The sequence below is a fragment of the Sturnus vulgaris genome, chromosome 8 (assembly GCF_052056855.1).
Source record: "Sturnus vulgaris isolate bStuVul1 chromosome 8, bStuVul1.hap1, whole genome shotgun sequence".
NCBI lineage: Eukaryota > Metazoa > Chordata > Aves > Passeriformes > Sturnidae > Sturnus > Sturnus vulgaris.
The window spans coordinates 10,564,889-10,579,730 of NC_142250.1; the positions used below are offsets into that span (position 1 = coordinate 10,564,889).

Genomic DNA, 14,842 nt, shown 5'->3' on the forward strand with positions numbered 1-14,842 from the left:
CGGAGAAACCTCACAGATAAATTCTGCCATTTTCCTCTGTGCAGGGAGAAGCTGCTGCAGTCAGGCTGGGCTGCTGGGGAGCACATTTGCAGGGGTACACAAGTTTATCTCCCCAGTTTTCCTGGAAGCCTATCACCAAGGGACAAAGCAGAAGTTGTTCCCTGTTGGAATTTCCCCATGGAAGGGTGTTCAGGGCTTGCAGTCCAGATCAGGAGCTCGAGGTGAGGAGGAGATGTTCTGCACCACGGCTGCACTCCTCCAAGCTTAGGGGTCAAGGATGGAGCTGGGCTCTAACCCATCACTCCCATTTTCATGTGATCTCTAGCTGATATGCTAAAAGGAAATGACTTCTGGCCTCCCCAAGAGAGAAGTCAAATTCAAATCACACAGAGTTGAGTTCACCCATCAAGGGCATACAGATCTGAAATTTTTCCTTCCTTAGCCTTGAAAATGAATCTGACTCTGCTCTCTGCTCAACCTCCTGAAAATACCTTGCTCACACCATGCTACGCACAGAGGCTTCATGCAAGATCAGGATTGAAGCCAGAAGTTTCTCACTAAGTAGCACTTCACCAGACTTTGCAAATCACTTCCAGAAATGTTTTCTTGACTGAATTCCAGGGCTCAGAGCAGCAGCAACAATTAACTTGCTGCTGTGCTCACCAAAGACTCACTGTCAAGGGGACAGTGGTGGTCACCCTTGGGCTGCTGCTGAACACATTCTGGTTTTTTTACTTCCTGCTGAGCTAGGAGGTGCAGGTCCAAACCACAGCTTGTATGGAGATGCCAGGAATGGGATTCCTTCCCCAAACACTTCCCCAGGACTTGGGGAAAGACTGAGCTGTAGTGCTGGCTCACTCCCACCTCACCAACTTATCTGGGGAAGACAGAGGACACTCTTAATGAGGGAATCAAGGGAGTTACTTCTATTCTTTATGATCTTTATTGAATGATTTAACTTCAGAGTAATGGAAGATGGGTGGCTTGGGAAGGTAAATTGTGGCTCAGAAAGACATAGGAAATGAAGCAAATGTGCTGTAGGTACCAAAAATCCCTGAATTAATTAGACCAATAAATGCATAGTGCAAGCTAGTTTAGACTTAATGAAATGGGAAACCAAAAGTAGAAGCAAAACAAACAAACAAAACAAAACAAAACAAAAAAAAAAAAAATCAAAATTTTATTGAATTCAATGCATTCCCCTCATTGAATTTTTTGGGGAAAAAATTAATTGACAGAAAACCATTCAATTAGAAATAGACAGAAAATTACCATCTTGAGCAGTTATGTAAAGGTTTGCAAGTTATGCAATTCTGGTTAATTCATTGCTTTAAAATACCTTTCTAAACTGGAAAAAGTGATTTCAATTCTTTCCAGTGTAACCTTTACAGCTAGGGTTCATCTAGAAATACATGCTTTAGTATTTCCGGTTAAATGAAAACCTGTATTAGAGAAATTTGGGAAGTGAGGTAGGGGTTATTGCAAATAATTCTGGGGTAAAGACTGGCAGCTCTCCCATGTGTTTTATATGCTATTTTCTGGATCAGAAGCAACAGTCAAAAAAATCACCAGCACAGTAGCTTTTAATTATATCAGAAAAAATATATTTCTTCTCCTTTTGTAAACAGCATGTTGAGTTCCTTTCCACCATTTAAGTTTCTCTAAGAAGACAGCAGAAAACACAAGCACAGTATTTTCAGATGTCTACACGCATGTGTCAACATTTCAGTTCTTTTAATTTCTGATAAAGTGAATAGATTTTATTTTCAAATATTACTCTTCCAATAACAATTTTTTTTTTTTATAAAAACAGGCTCAATTGTGCTTTCACAGCAGGAATGAACAGAAATGACCTTTAGAAGTTGAAGGGAATGTGTCAAGTTTCAGTCTAAGGGTATAACCATTCTCTCCCTACTGAGAGGAAGTCCCACCCTACAAAGCATGGTGAAATGTGTTTAACCCTGGTAAAGAGAGAATGCAGAGGAGTAAAACAGAAATAGGGGAGGGTTTATGGCTTCTGGAGTTCATGTCAGACTAATGACAGCCTGTGATTGATTTCTGGGGTCCTTTCACCACAGAGGTCAGCAGTTGTAACTCACACCACACGTGTGCTCATGACAACAACTGGCAACAAATATTATTTATTTTACATACCCTGGCACCACTAGATAATGGTTGGCTGTTCAATTGCACAGCCACATTAAACAAATGCTTTAGCATGAATTATACAACAAAACCACCCATTGGTGATTTTGCAATGCAATGCAATGAACCTGGTAAATTCATAACCTGTAGCTGTTTGAAAGATGACATGGTTGAAATAGCACATTTTTTTTACTAGAAGGTTGAACCTACTTTCAGTTTGGGAAAGGGGGTATTTGTGGAGTTTTTTCCAAAAAAAATTCTCAAAAGTAGGAAGCCAGAAAATTACTAGTGAAGCTGTCAAGCCCTGTTGCAGCACATTTATTGACCATCCTGCTGCACACACATTTGTTTGGATTCTACCCGTGCTGGGTTTACAGTGTTACTCATTTCCATACAAGTTTCTGAAATGGCTGTAGGGCTTTCTGGGCCAAATCCACAATTCCTGCTGATTTCAGTGGCACTGGCCCAGCCTCTCCAGGGTCTCCACAGCCAGTGGAATTCACAGCTTACCTTGAACTCCACTGCAAAGTTCCCTGTGCATTTCCCATCCCCGTCCACCTCATCTCCACGGCACCAACATCGCAGCAGGAGTTGTCTCTGTTGCACAGCTCTTTGAGTTTTAGCAACAAATCATAAGCTGCTGTAGGTATGACTATTAGTGCATGAATAGAATGGAAATATTAGATTTTGTCATTAATCACCCTGTTTTTATGTTGAGGTAGGGAAACAAAACAACATACTTATTGCTCAGTAATAAGCATCACTGAATCATAATGTTACTGATACCTAATGTTTAATTTGCTTCTTTCAAAGGCTGTTTGTTTCAAATCTTTGTATATCTACGACTGTTTATGCTTAAGGATATGAAAGTAACAAATTATGGCAGAATGAGTGCTAGAAATCCACTGGGATAATAATGAATGATCAATTACTATGTGGTTGTGAGGAATTTGTTGAACTCTTCAACTACTCTGAGGCATGCACCACTCAATTTACATTCACTTAAGTACAATGAATATTAAATTTTCCTGTACAGAATCTCCCTCTTCTTCCTTTTCAGTATGTAAATGAACATGCACTCCTCTCTGAATAGAAGTTCTTACCTAAAATAGTTTTCACAGTAGTGACCGAGTTGAGCTACAAGTTAATATACAACCTACTGTTCTTGAACAATCCAGATCTTTCTCTGAATTTAAAACCAATTTTGCTTCATAAATTACATGAAAGATAACATTTCTACAGTATAACATATGAAAGTAGACTTAATGTGCTGTTCAAGTGATTGTATAGGTCTGAACACTGGAGCAGAGGAGTTTTATGAGGCAGAGAATGCTCAACTCTAACAAGATCTGCCTGGCTGTGGTTTTGCAACTGGGAAGATGGAAGAGTCACAAAATAGGTTACACATTGGAAGGGGCTCAGCAGCTGCTGACAGAATGCAGGTCAGGATCTGCTGCATCAGGATGTCAGAGGTTGCTGTGTCCTAACAGCAGGGAAATCTTTAAGATGGTCAAGGACACATAGTCAGAAGACATGAAATACCCATATGGTGCTAAATAAATGAACTGTGATGAAATTTATTACAGCAAATAGCAAATTAATTAATAATAGAGATGCCTAAAATGCAGCAAAGCGTTCTGAGCTGGAGAGCCTTTCACTGGAGGGAGCAGTTAATGGAAAAGCCGTGTAATGGTAGAAAGAACTTAGCTACAGGCTACAGTGATGGCTGGTCTCTGATGATAATAATAAGATTAAGTGTCAGAATCCTACAACTAAGATTGATTCCCCCCTCCCCCCCCAACAGAAAGAAGGTGGAAAAATGCAGTTTCTCATCACTTTTCCAGGATGGTCCATTACACCAAGAGGAAACCAAGTTTGCATGTCAAGGGGAAGGGTCAGCTCTTTCTCTGCCTGAGCCAGCAAGCAGGAGCAGCAGCAAGCAGCAGTGGCAGTGCTCTCACCATGCCTGACTCATGCAGTAATGAATGTGGTGTGTCACTTTTGGGGACTGCACAGTTGACAGCCCTGCCTGCAGCTCTGGCTGCTCCTCAAAGCACAGAGAAGGTCACAGTCAGCGACTTCCCAATTCCAGGTCACTGTTGCGCAGAAAGCTCCCCTCCAGCAGTATATGCATTTCACACCTAGCTGCTCCTTTTGTCAAGCTGTCATATTTAATTAAAATGCTGACAGCCTTTAAGGATCTCTACAATGTGCAAAAAATACGTAAGATCAACACTTCACACTTTACCAGCAACTATTCCAGTAATTTAATTTGCTACCTCAAGAACCAGGGGTTTTAAAATTATTTTTTCCTTTTGCTGTTCTTCATATAAGGCAGAGGAAGAGCCTTCTAATCAGTGTCTTGAACTCTTTTGTGCTGGTCTGCTCTCAGCCAGGTCATTCTCCACCCAGAGAAACTCTCCTGCTGTGAAGAGCTTGGGGTGATGAGAATTCTCACTGTACACTCTCTCTCCAGTTCCCTGATCAGAGAAAGATTCTTTTTTAAACCCACAAGTTCTTTACTTGGCATTAAATCCATAGGTGGTTAATCTATCTGACTCTTTATCTGACTCTCTTTGGGATCACCAAAAGCCTTAATCCACTTCTGTGGTATAAATTCAAGTGCTTGGTTTCCCTGACGTTGTTCTTTGGGCTGAACCATGAGGTGATGACTTCACCCCTGTGTGTAACCACAGACAAATCCTTTCACATTTCTTTCCTCCAGACACTATAAAAACTCAAATTTGTCATCTATTATATATGACATTATATAGCAACTAATCACCATCTCTTTTTTTTTTCTTTAAATACAACCATAAGATGCTATTGTAATTACAAATCATTTTCGAGAGCTAGAATTTCTCTCTGCTTTCAAGGAGATCTATGAGATATTAATCTCTACCTGCACAGGGCTATCAGCACTACAATTCTATATGTGTCCTGCCCCTGCATTAACTCGTGCTTTGTTTTGGACATTGATGCATAGCTGTGGGGATTAATGACACCTTGTGATATTGGGTCCCAGTTGCACCAGATGCTCTACCTCAGTGATTTTTATTACAGTGCACCTCTGACCATGCAGATGGACAGACAGACAGACAAGGCAGGCTGAGAGGAGGAAAGCTCTCCCCAGCATGAAACCAGAGACAGCATCTGAAACAGGCCTGATCCCTGTGAGCTCCAGTAACTACAAGTCCATCTACCCCCCTCTGATTCCTGCATCTTCTCATCCATGTGCAAATTTATTCAAATTTTAGCTTGCTCAGGCCGTCAGCTCATCTGCTCAGGGTAAACTTATCCCCAAAAATATGACAGAAAGCCTCTAAACTGAAGACAATTCAGGCAGAAAGCACTGATGAAATAGGAATATTCAGTCCCAGCATCCCCTTCCCTGAGGAAGTTAATAGGAAATCACTCCCTATGCTGTGTTTCCATTTACAGGAGAATGAGCATTGTTACAACAGCCTTCCTCACACAATTTGGGAGCCCCTCTGGAGTGGGTCAGTGCCCAGGCTGTGGGGTGGGGTGGGATGGGGTGAGATGGGGTGAGATGGGGGGCGTGGGGCAGGTGGGCCCTCTCCTCCCACCTGATCATCTTCCATTCCTTCAACTCAGACAAGCAACACCTATCCCCAGCCCCAGCTCCTTTGCTCCATTGCAAATCAAGGGCAAATAATTTCTAAAGCCATTCAAGGGAGACACCTAAAAATGGCCAACATACACAAAAATAGTAGCTTTCAGCAATTCATCTCTATAAAATATGCTCAAGGGAGCATTATGGTAGAAAATGGATTTTGCTTTGCAAATGTAATGATTCATATCATGATTATCTGTGCATTCATCCAATCATAGCAGAAGAACAATGTCATATTACACATCTGACCAAACACAACTAATCAGTATAGATTGAATAAAAATTGAGATACTCACAGAGGGGTTTTGTTGTTCTTTTCTTTTCTTCTTCCAACTCAATCTGCAGAGTTACATAAAAGAAGTATAAGATACCGACCTGGTAATGAAAATTATGATTTTCTAATGAAATTTAAAGTAGAAAATCTGTATAAATTACTCAGGTGTAAGAGCTACTTATTCTCTAAACACATCTAATATCTATATATATTTCTGTAGACTGAGACAGTAAAATAAAACTGGCTAAAAGGTCTAAAACTCTTAGGAGGATATAGTTCAAAATTATTTATATCTGTTATTTTAGACTATAAATACATAAGGATTATTTAAAGCTCCAACTGCTGATTTTAATGGCCATTTTTTGTGAAGACGCATGTTAAAAACTTGGTGCAAATACATTCACATTCATGAAAGAGAAGTCAAGAGGAGATCATTTAAAAGGTCATTGCATGGGACCTGAATGGACATGCTTAAAAAGAGGAAAAAAGATGAAGGAGACAAAGGAATGTGCTTCAGCCCAGTCTGCTTGGAAATACCTCCCTATGTGAAATGTTTCAGGGGGCTTGTGCCTGCACAGTTCTGACTCCTGAGTGTTCCCACAGGCACTTAGAGTCACGAGAATGTGGGGTACTTCACCCAGCGACAGGTCTGCTTAAAGCTGGCTGAGGAGGTACCCCCAAAGGCACCCTTGCAGCCTCTGTTCAGAAGCAGCAGAACACACTGCATCCCTAAAACACAAAATAAAGTCCATTCAGCTCTGCAACGGCCCAGATCCAACTCTCACTAATGGCTTAAACTGATTGTGTCATAGCTGAAGTTCTACATATGTTAGGAATTAGGAAACACGAGGCTGCCAAGCCCTTTGGTGGCTTGTCAAGCTCCAGGATGCTCGGTGCACAGGCACTGGAACAGGCACAGGCAGGTGTTCCAGATGGCATCTGGGCACCCTCCTCAGGGCTGCTCGGTGGAGGGAGTCCACTCACAAAGGCTGCTCCCCTCTGGGGACCTGCAGATTCTGATCCTACCACTTAGAGAGAGGCTCAGTGAAGTGCTTCACCTTTCCTAGGAAGGACATTTTTTTCCACACCTCCTGTTTTACACAGCGTCAAAGCTGGTGCCTGTTCTCTGCTGCTTAGAGCCCGTGAGTTTGGCTGCACCTCCGGCCAGCTGCAGGGTGGAGGAGCTCAGAGCCCTGTGCTGTGCTTGCCACATCTGCTTCCCGATGTACCCAGGTAATGAAGAGCAGGTTGTTCTCTCTCCTCACAGATTTCTGGCTGACACACAGGGCTTTGCTGCCTGGCAGAGGTCCTGGCACTGCTGTGAGTGAGCTGGCGAGTGGCACTGATCCACAATGTCCCTGCTCCCAGGGGGACATCCCAGAGCACGTCACCCTCCCCACACCTGCCAGCCATGCTCCCAGGCAGAGAGGTCCAACCCTTCCTGTTCCAAGCAGAAACCTCAGGCAGAGACAGCTCTACTCGCAGTATCATCTCCTCAACCTGGACTGTTCACAGAGATACTGCCCAGAAAATGCCCTAAGAGCCTCATGGCAATCTCTTTGGCATGTACCCCTGGATGGGGGCTGCTGGCCAAGAAATAATTAAAACAAAGGGTATTCGAGATATTGGAAAGGGAAGGAAAGGAGACCTCTAAGTCATTTTATACACTGTCAGAAATTGGATTTCTGGATGACTCCATTGTTTCCTCAGATAGTTTTTTTCATTTGTTTTGGGTCTTTTTAATCATTAAAGAGTGTCATAACATAGTCAAGGACCTCAAAACACACAGAACTATACTTTGGCATGATTTAAGCATGTGCTCTTAACTATGATTACATAAAATACACATCAAAAAGACCAACTTTCATGAATCTGCTTTTTTTTTTTTGTTTCGTTTTCTTCTTTTCCCTTGAATATACTGATGTCTGTTCTCAGAATTATTCAAAGTCATTGAGAATCCCAGTGACGTGACAGAGGGAATTGAAAGTGATTCCTACCTAGCACATGTCAGGTCATTGTCAGCTACCTGGTCTTCAGCTGAGCACGTGTTACTCCAATTTCTCTGTCAAGCCCTGCTTTTTTATCTGCACATCTCAGCAAAAGCCTTTCTTTCCCCTTCTCTCCCACACTGTAGTTCCATCATAAATCTCAGCATACAATGAAGTGTCACTGTGTTTATCCAGAACGAGTAAGGCAGGAATATATCACAGCATGCAGAACAGGCTCTTAACTCTTCACTTGTTTATTAAACTGCTTGAAATGCATAGGGAGAACACATCGATACTGCTAAGGTTAATGACATTGATTCATAGCAAGAGGGAGCCAGCGTTTACAGTCAAATGATCCTTAGTAATTGTTGTAATAAAGTCTGCAGATGAGCTCTCAAGGTACATGGTTACGTACAGTGTCTCTGTTCAGCTCAGCTCAGAGGAGGGACATCACTCGGGGACCTCCTAGAGGAGTGGCAGGTGCTGCAGGGAGTGGAGGAGATGTCCAGCATTGCCACCAGCCTAAGCCATCCTCTCTCCTGTGATACCAAGCAGGGGAAAGCCCAATGCTCTTCCCAACAACCCTCTGATGAAGAGATTAGTTCTTGTTCCTCCCACACCACAAGAGATATGAATCTGAGGACCAGTGCATGCTCCATTTTCTGTGTGGTTTATAATAGAGATATATGGTGAGGAAAAGAAAAGTTGGCTCTACAGAAACAACCATTCTTTAGAACAGATTTGTGTCACCAAGCAGCATGTGGGAATTAACAGCACTCGCTGTCACTGTTCAGATAATAATGCTGTCCCTTTCTGTAAAAGAATATTCTAGCTATGTAGTTTGTGTCAAAAGAATGAGATTTGCTGGAGAAATGATTTTTAACCTGTAGCTTCAAATGCAATGCAGACAAAATTATAACAATTCCCACCAGTGAATGAATGACATCACAGGAGTTGTGTGAGGACAGGTCAGGTACAGGTGAAAGAAGCAGAAGCAGCTTCTCATCTGATGGTTTAAAGTCAACAGGAGGCTACATTCAATAGTGGGACTGTTTTAAAATAACAACACCTAAAAATTGGGGCTTTTGGTGTCCCTAGCTTTCCTCTGCATAAATACTCACTGAATCACATGCTGCTTCTACCACAAACTAAGCAAGCCACCTGAACTCTTCCCGTCTCAAAGATCATTGCCTTATTTTAGCTGAAATAACCACTCTGAGTCAGAGATGAGATTCAAATCTCCCTTGCAGATTCCTTTAAGCTCTGGACTATTAAGTGAAAGGAGAGCAGCTCAGGGCTGCTCTGTGTGACAAGAACATGCTGTGCTGGCCTGGCCCAGAAAATGCCACAGTCACTGCCAAGACAGCCCTGCCATAGCATCCGAGGGTGTAGCTCAGTACTCAGGCAATTGTGTGTGTGATGAAACAGAGATTGAGGCACTTGCTTTTCTGCCAGCAAACTTCCCAAGTGCCTTTAGAGCAGATGTGTTTCCAATGTGAGGCATGGGAGAGCATCACACTGCCAGCAAGTGTGTGCCAGCCTCACTGAAGGGCTTCACTACAGCACCAAGTGGCAGTAACTTTGTGACAGGGTGGGGAAAAAACTCTCAAACTCTGACTGCTCTTTGTCTCCTGAAAATTCTGTGGTTTGCTGGGGCTTGTTTTTGTGCTTCCCAATCCATCTCCAGATGAGAGAGGCAGTGGTAATACAAGGCTGCAGTGCACCCTCTATGCTGGCTACAGCCACATGTTTAGGCAAGGTAACCATGGACTGGTTGACATTTCATTTAGTTGGTCTTAATAATTCAACACCAGTTGTTCTGGAGTCACTTTATATAAATAATTTCCATCTTTTAATTTTTGAAAGTTGTATTTTTCAACTGTTTCCACAACAGACTGCATAGAAAATATCATTTTGCATAGGACACATGGAGCATTACTGTGACCTTCACTGACATCAAGTCACATGCACTGTTCTCAGGAATAGAATCTCCCTCAGAATAGGTATTTGGAAGGAATATCAGTGTCACCCTGATCTGCTCAAGCCCTAGAAGAAATAGCGAGCCTGTGATAAAAGAAAGGCTTTAATCTCATTTTAGGCTTTAAAATGGGATTTTTTTTTACAGGTATCCTCTCTGCCTCTGAAAACATTAGGAACATCCTTCCTGTGCATTCCTGCATGAGCCAGTCTGGTTGTGAAGAACAAGCAGGAATTTCTGCTTAATTTCAAGGACAGAAGAGGGAATGGGATTTGGACTTCATTTAACCTGCATCCACACACTGTGCTAAAAGAAGATTTGAGCTCTGGCTGAAAGGGAATAATTAGCAATAATTAATTTCTGCTGCAGATCATTAGCAATTTACAACTCCTACAAGCAAATGAAAGGAAAACCATGGTTCATCAAACTCCTAAAATTAGTCCTAACCAAGTCTCTAACACCAAGGATGGCAGCTCTTCCTAAAGGGCTGCAAGGCATAAGAGCCCTCCTGTCCAGCAGCTGCTGCCTGGCTGCAATCCAGCACACGGAGAGGGCTGTGCTTGAATTGCAGCACATTCATGACAGATTCCCTGGCACTGGCAGCTGGGAGTCAGGGGGATCTGAGGCCTTCAGACACCCAGTTTTCAATACCTGTAACTTTAAACACCATCAGTTGCATTCTTGGTGGTTCTTCTTTCTCTCATTAACAATTTTTCAAAGTTAGAAACCAACTCACTACTCCAATGGATTATGTTAAAGCCCTCCAGATTTAGAGCTTTATTTGGGAAAATCAGCTGAAACAAGAGTTTCTGTTCAGCAGGTCTGAAGGAGATGTGACCTCAGCTATTTTCTACCTGGTTTAAGGGACTTGAGAGTTTTCTTTAAGACTGCAGGAATGTCATAATTGATACAATTTATTTCCCTGCATATTCTAACTTCTCTTGGCAGACACCTCAATTGTAATAATAATTTCCTTCATGTGTTACTTGGGGAAAACCCGCAAGGAAAAAGATAAGTACTGTATAAGCATGAAATATATTGTATTATTTGAAATCAGGTACTGCCAGGATGCTAGAAACTTCAGCAGGGGGCTTTACTGCAACTCTCATTTTGCATCATGCCAAGATTCTCTTCAATTAGGAATTCATCTACTGAAACTGGGAGCAGGTCTTTAACAGCCTTGCCCTGCCAACAAAACAAACAGTCCACATTTCAAGACCCTTGAAGAAAATTTTTAAGCCAGAAGTTCACTTGCCTCTTCCCACAGAAACACACACATCTCCACCTGAGTCATACCTGGAATTTATTACTCATACTGATTTCACTGAAACTCTTACTGAGGCTCTGTTAAAATGGATGGGTATTGTTTAATCAGCCCAGCAATAAGCAAAACACTGACTTGTGGTGTACAAAACAGAGATTCAAGTTTCCTACAGCACAGGCTGTCCCGATTCTTCACTAAAAATGTTGCTCTGGTTAGGCTGACACCCAGAAAAGCTTTAGGCTTTCCTTTGGCACTGGAAGTAGGTAGGAAAAGTATTGTTTGTCTTTAACTGAACTCCTCAGATAAGCAGAGCTTCCCATCCCCGTCCTGTGTAGTTTTCTAGACCAGCCATGACCCAAGTGTTGCAGGGATGGCCAAAGCAGCCCAAAGCCTGCTGGAAGCAGAGAGCACCCCCCTGGGACCCCTCTCACTGCCGAATGGGGTGGAATGCTCAGGACAGGGACTCACTCCCCTGCTTCCCTGCAGCAGCACTGCAGCCCCTCACCAAAGCAGGATGCTATCCTGAAGCCAGGATCTCCAATGCCTTTAATGGCAATTAGTAAAAATGACAGCAGCATCTCAAAACAAGATTTTCCATATCACCAGCTGTTACCCTTTCAAATGCATTCAGGGTAGTCTATATACTGTGCATATATCTCAAGAGTTTGAGAGACTGCTAAATTAACAAATGTAATCTATTTCTGCAGGGCACAGGTTTTAGCTTCAGGTAGGACATATTCATGAGTATAGATCTTCCCCCCAGGAAAGATAACTTGAACTTTTAGCTTGCACTTTAATAATTGTGAAATGCCAGAAAGCACATTTTAGATTCTAGACTTGCAGATTAAAACACTGTAATCTCTTTACTCCAGCTACAGCACTGTTTTATTGCTACTTATGTACATATTTACAGATACTCAGCATCAATATCTGTGTGGACTGTTAAAATAACTGATTGTTTATGGATATGGTCTGCAATCTGAGGTGTTTTTGGCTGAATTCCCAATATCTTGTATGGAATTCTTCAAGAAACGTGGAAAAAAATAATTATTCTATTTCAGGTTTCCCATCTGAAGCAAGAGGAAGAAAATAATGGAGATAATGCCTCTTTAGACATTCTTTGTCTTACAGAATTACATATAATAAGAGTAACCTCTTTGAGAATGAAGCACTTTTTACAGTCTAAGTTTGTGCAGAACTTGCAGCCTTGGGGGATCAAGGATAATACTGCAATATAAATGATAATTAATTTATATTTTACTGGGAAATCTTTACTATAAATACATCCAGAACAGCAGTCAATGGGAGATCATGCTATGAATCCCCAAACTAGATGCAGATCAGCTAATATAAGTAGAAGTACATTTCTAAATACAAGAAAGCAGCAAATCAGCATTGCCTATAGTTTTGATTAGCCAGCACATCTCCAGGCCTGCATCTCCAGGACATGGAGCTCTGTGTGCAGAACCCCTGCCAAGGCAGAGGGGATGGAGCTTGTGCAGGACAAGCACTCAGGGATCCCACACCCACTCCCCAGCCACCAGTGCCAGCAGCCCTGCCCCCAGCTCTGCTGGCCATGGCCTCAAATCACATGTTCCACCTGCATCTGCACAGGGCACAGCTTCCCAAAAGCTGTGTGAGAATCACAGAATCAGCTGAGCTGGAAGGAGCCCACAAGGATCATCCAGTCCAACCCCTGGTCCTGCACAGCACCATCCAAGAGTCACCCCAAGTGCCCAAGGGCATTGGCCAAAAGCTCCTTGAACTGAGGCAGCCTTGGAGCTGTGACCACTGCCCTGGGGAGCTGTTCCAGTGCCCAGCCACCCTCTGGGGGAAGAACCTTTTCCTGATATCCAGCTAAACCACCCCTGACACTTCAGGCCATTCCCGTGGCTCCTGTCCCTGTCACCAGAGCAGGGATCAGTGCCTGCCCCTCCTCTTCCCTCACGGGGAAGTTGTGACTGCACTGAGGTCTCTCCTCAGTCTCCTCCTCTCCAGCCTGAGCACACCAAGGGATCTCAGTCACTCCTCATTTGGCTTCCCCTCAAGGCCCTTCATCATCCTCATGGCCTCCTTTGGACACTCTAATAGCTTTATATCCTTCTCAAATTGTGGCACCCAAAGCTGCCCCCAGCACTCAAGGTGAGGCTGCCCAAGTGCAGAGCAGAGCAGGACAATCCCTTCCCTTGCCCAGATGGAGATGCTGTGTCTGACACACCCCAGGACATGTTGCACTAAAATTCTGCTTTAAAGTCCAGTCCTTTGGCAAGAGCAGTTCTGACCTGCCCATTGTGTCAGCTCCACCTGGCATAGGATTCTCTCGTTTGGGGAGTTTTTTTCCCTTTTTTTCCAGCTTTCCAGCTGGTGTCCTCTCTAAGAGCTAGTGAAAGGAGCCTCAGCCCACAGCAGTGTCCAAAGACTTTCCATGGGCTGTGAGAACACATGGCCACATTTGTCATCACACCTAAAAAGCCTTTGGAGCCTGCTCTGTGCTTTCAGTGGCAGATCTGGTTTATCATTTTTTCTTTTTCTTTCTTTCTAGGGGAAACAAAGAAATGAAGAATCTTTAGGACAGCAGCTCCTCCCCAGTCAGCTACAAGGCAGGGAGCACAGACTCACTGACACCATGCAAAATGCTTAGAAAACCAACATTAATGTTTTTGCTATGGGCAAAGTCAGCAGCCTAAACACTCCTAATTGCTCCTGTGCCATCCCCAGTCCTCTGCTGCACTCAGAACCAGCCATGGCACCTGCAGCACTTCAGGACCACAGTCAGGACACACACCTGCCTACCAACAGCTTTGACACCTGCTGAGGTTTTTGTAATGTGTTATTCACATGCTCTACACAGTCTCAGGCATGGTAGTGTTCTCCTTTCAGCATTTTCCACAGAGACTTTATTTTTCCATTTTCATTATTACTAATTACTACTATATTGGTTCCTAGAGCAACAAAAGTAATTTGGCAGAGTCTGTAGGCACCTACAAAACCTGAAACCAACTATACCACAGTGAAAGAAAATGGTCTTTGTATCCATGCCAAATTTGTCATTGCAAAAAATAAAACATTATATCATACTAAGTTTTTTCTCTTGTATTATTCTTTTACTTTGCATATTTTAAAATATTACTAAAACCATTTCTAATTTAAAGTCATATAAACCTTGTACGTCAATGCATTCTTTTAAATGCTGAGACTAGAGTTTTGAATCTTTCAAAAATAGAAAAACAAAATTACTGATGTCAGAAAGTAATAGCAAAACATTCTATTGTTGTCAAGGTTGCATATTTTGTGGAAAAGTTTCGTGTAAAAAGCTTCACCCAGCCCTCTGCCTCCATGAATTTTCCCTTTACAGTCTGTTAGATGTATATCCTTCATGTTACCCTCCCACAGAAAGTGTCTGTTAATGGGTCACTGCTACAGCTGAGAAAGACAAAATTAGATCTATCTCAAAATTAAATATTTCATTCTTTTTGTTTACCTCCATCAGCCCTATGTAAGCATTTCTGTTCTGCATCCACAAACTCTTCTGAATTCCTTTTCCTGATTTGTATCCATT

At 42.6% G+C, this 14,842-nt stretch overlaps 1 long non-coding RNA gene across 2 annotated transcripts in view; it reads left to right on the forward strand.

Moving 5' to 3' along the window:
* LOC148222987 (uncharacterized) overlaps positions 1 to 14,352 on the forward strand; it is a 421,765-nt gene extending 407,413 nt beyond the window's left edge. For both annotated transcript variants that reach the window (XR_015805101.1, XR_015805102.1), the window contains one exon: positions 10,167 to 14,352. This is a non-coding gene — a long non-coding RNA (uncharacterized LOC148222987). The remainder of the gene's footprint in view (positions 1 to 10,166) is intronic.
* The last annotated feature ends 490 nt before the right edge of the window (positions 14,353 to 14,842 follow it).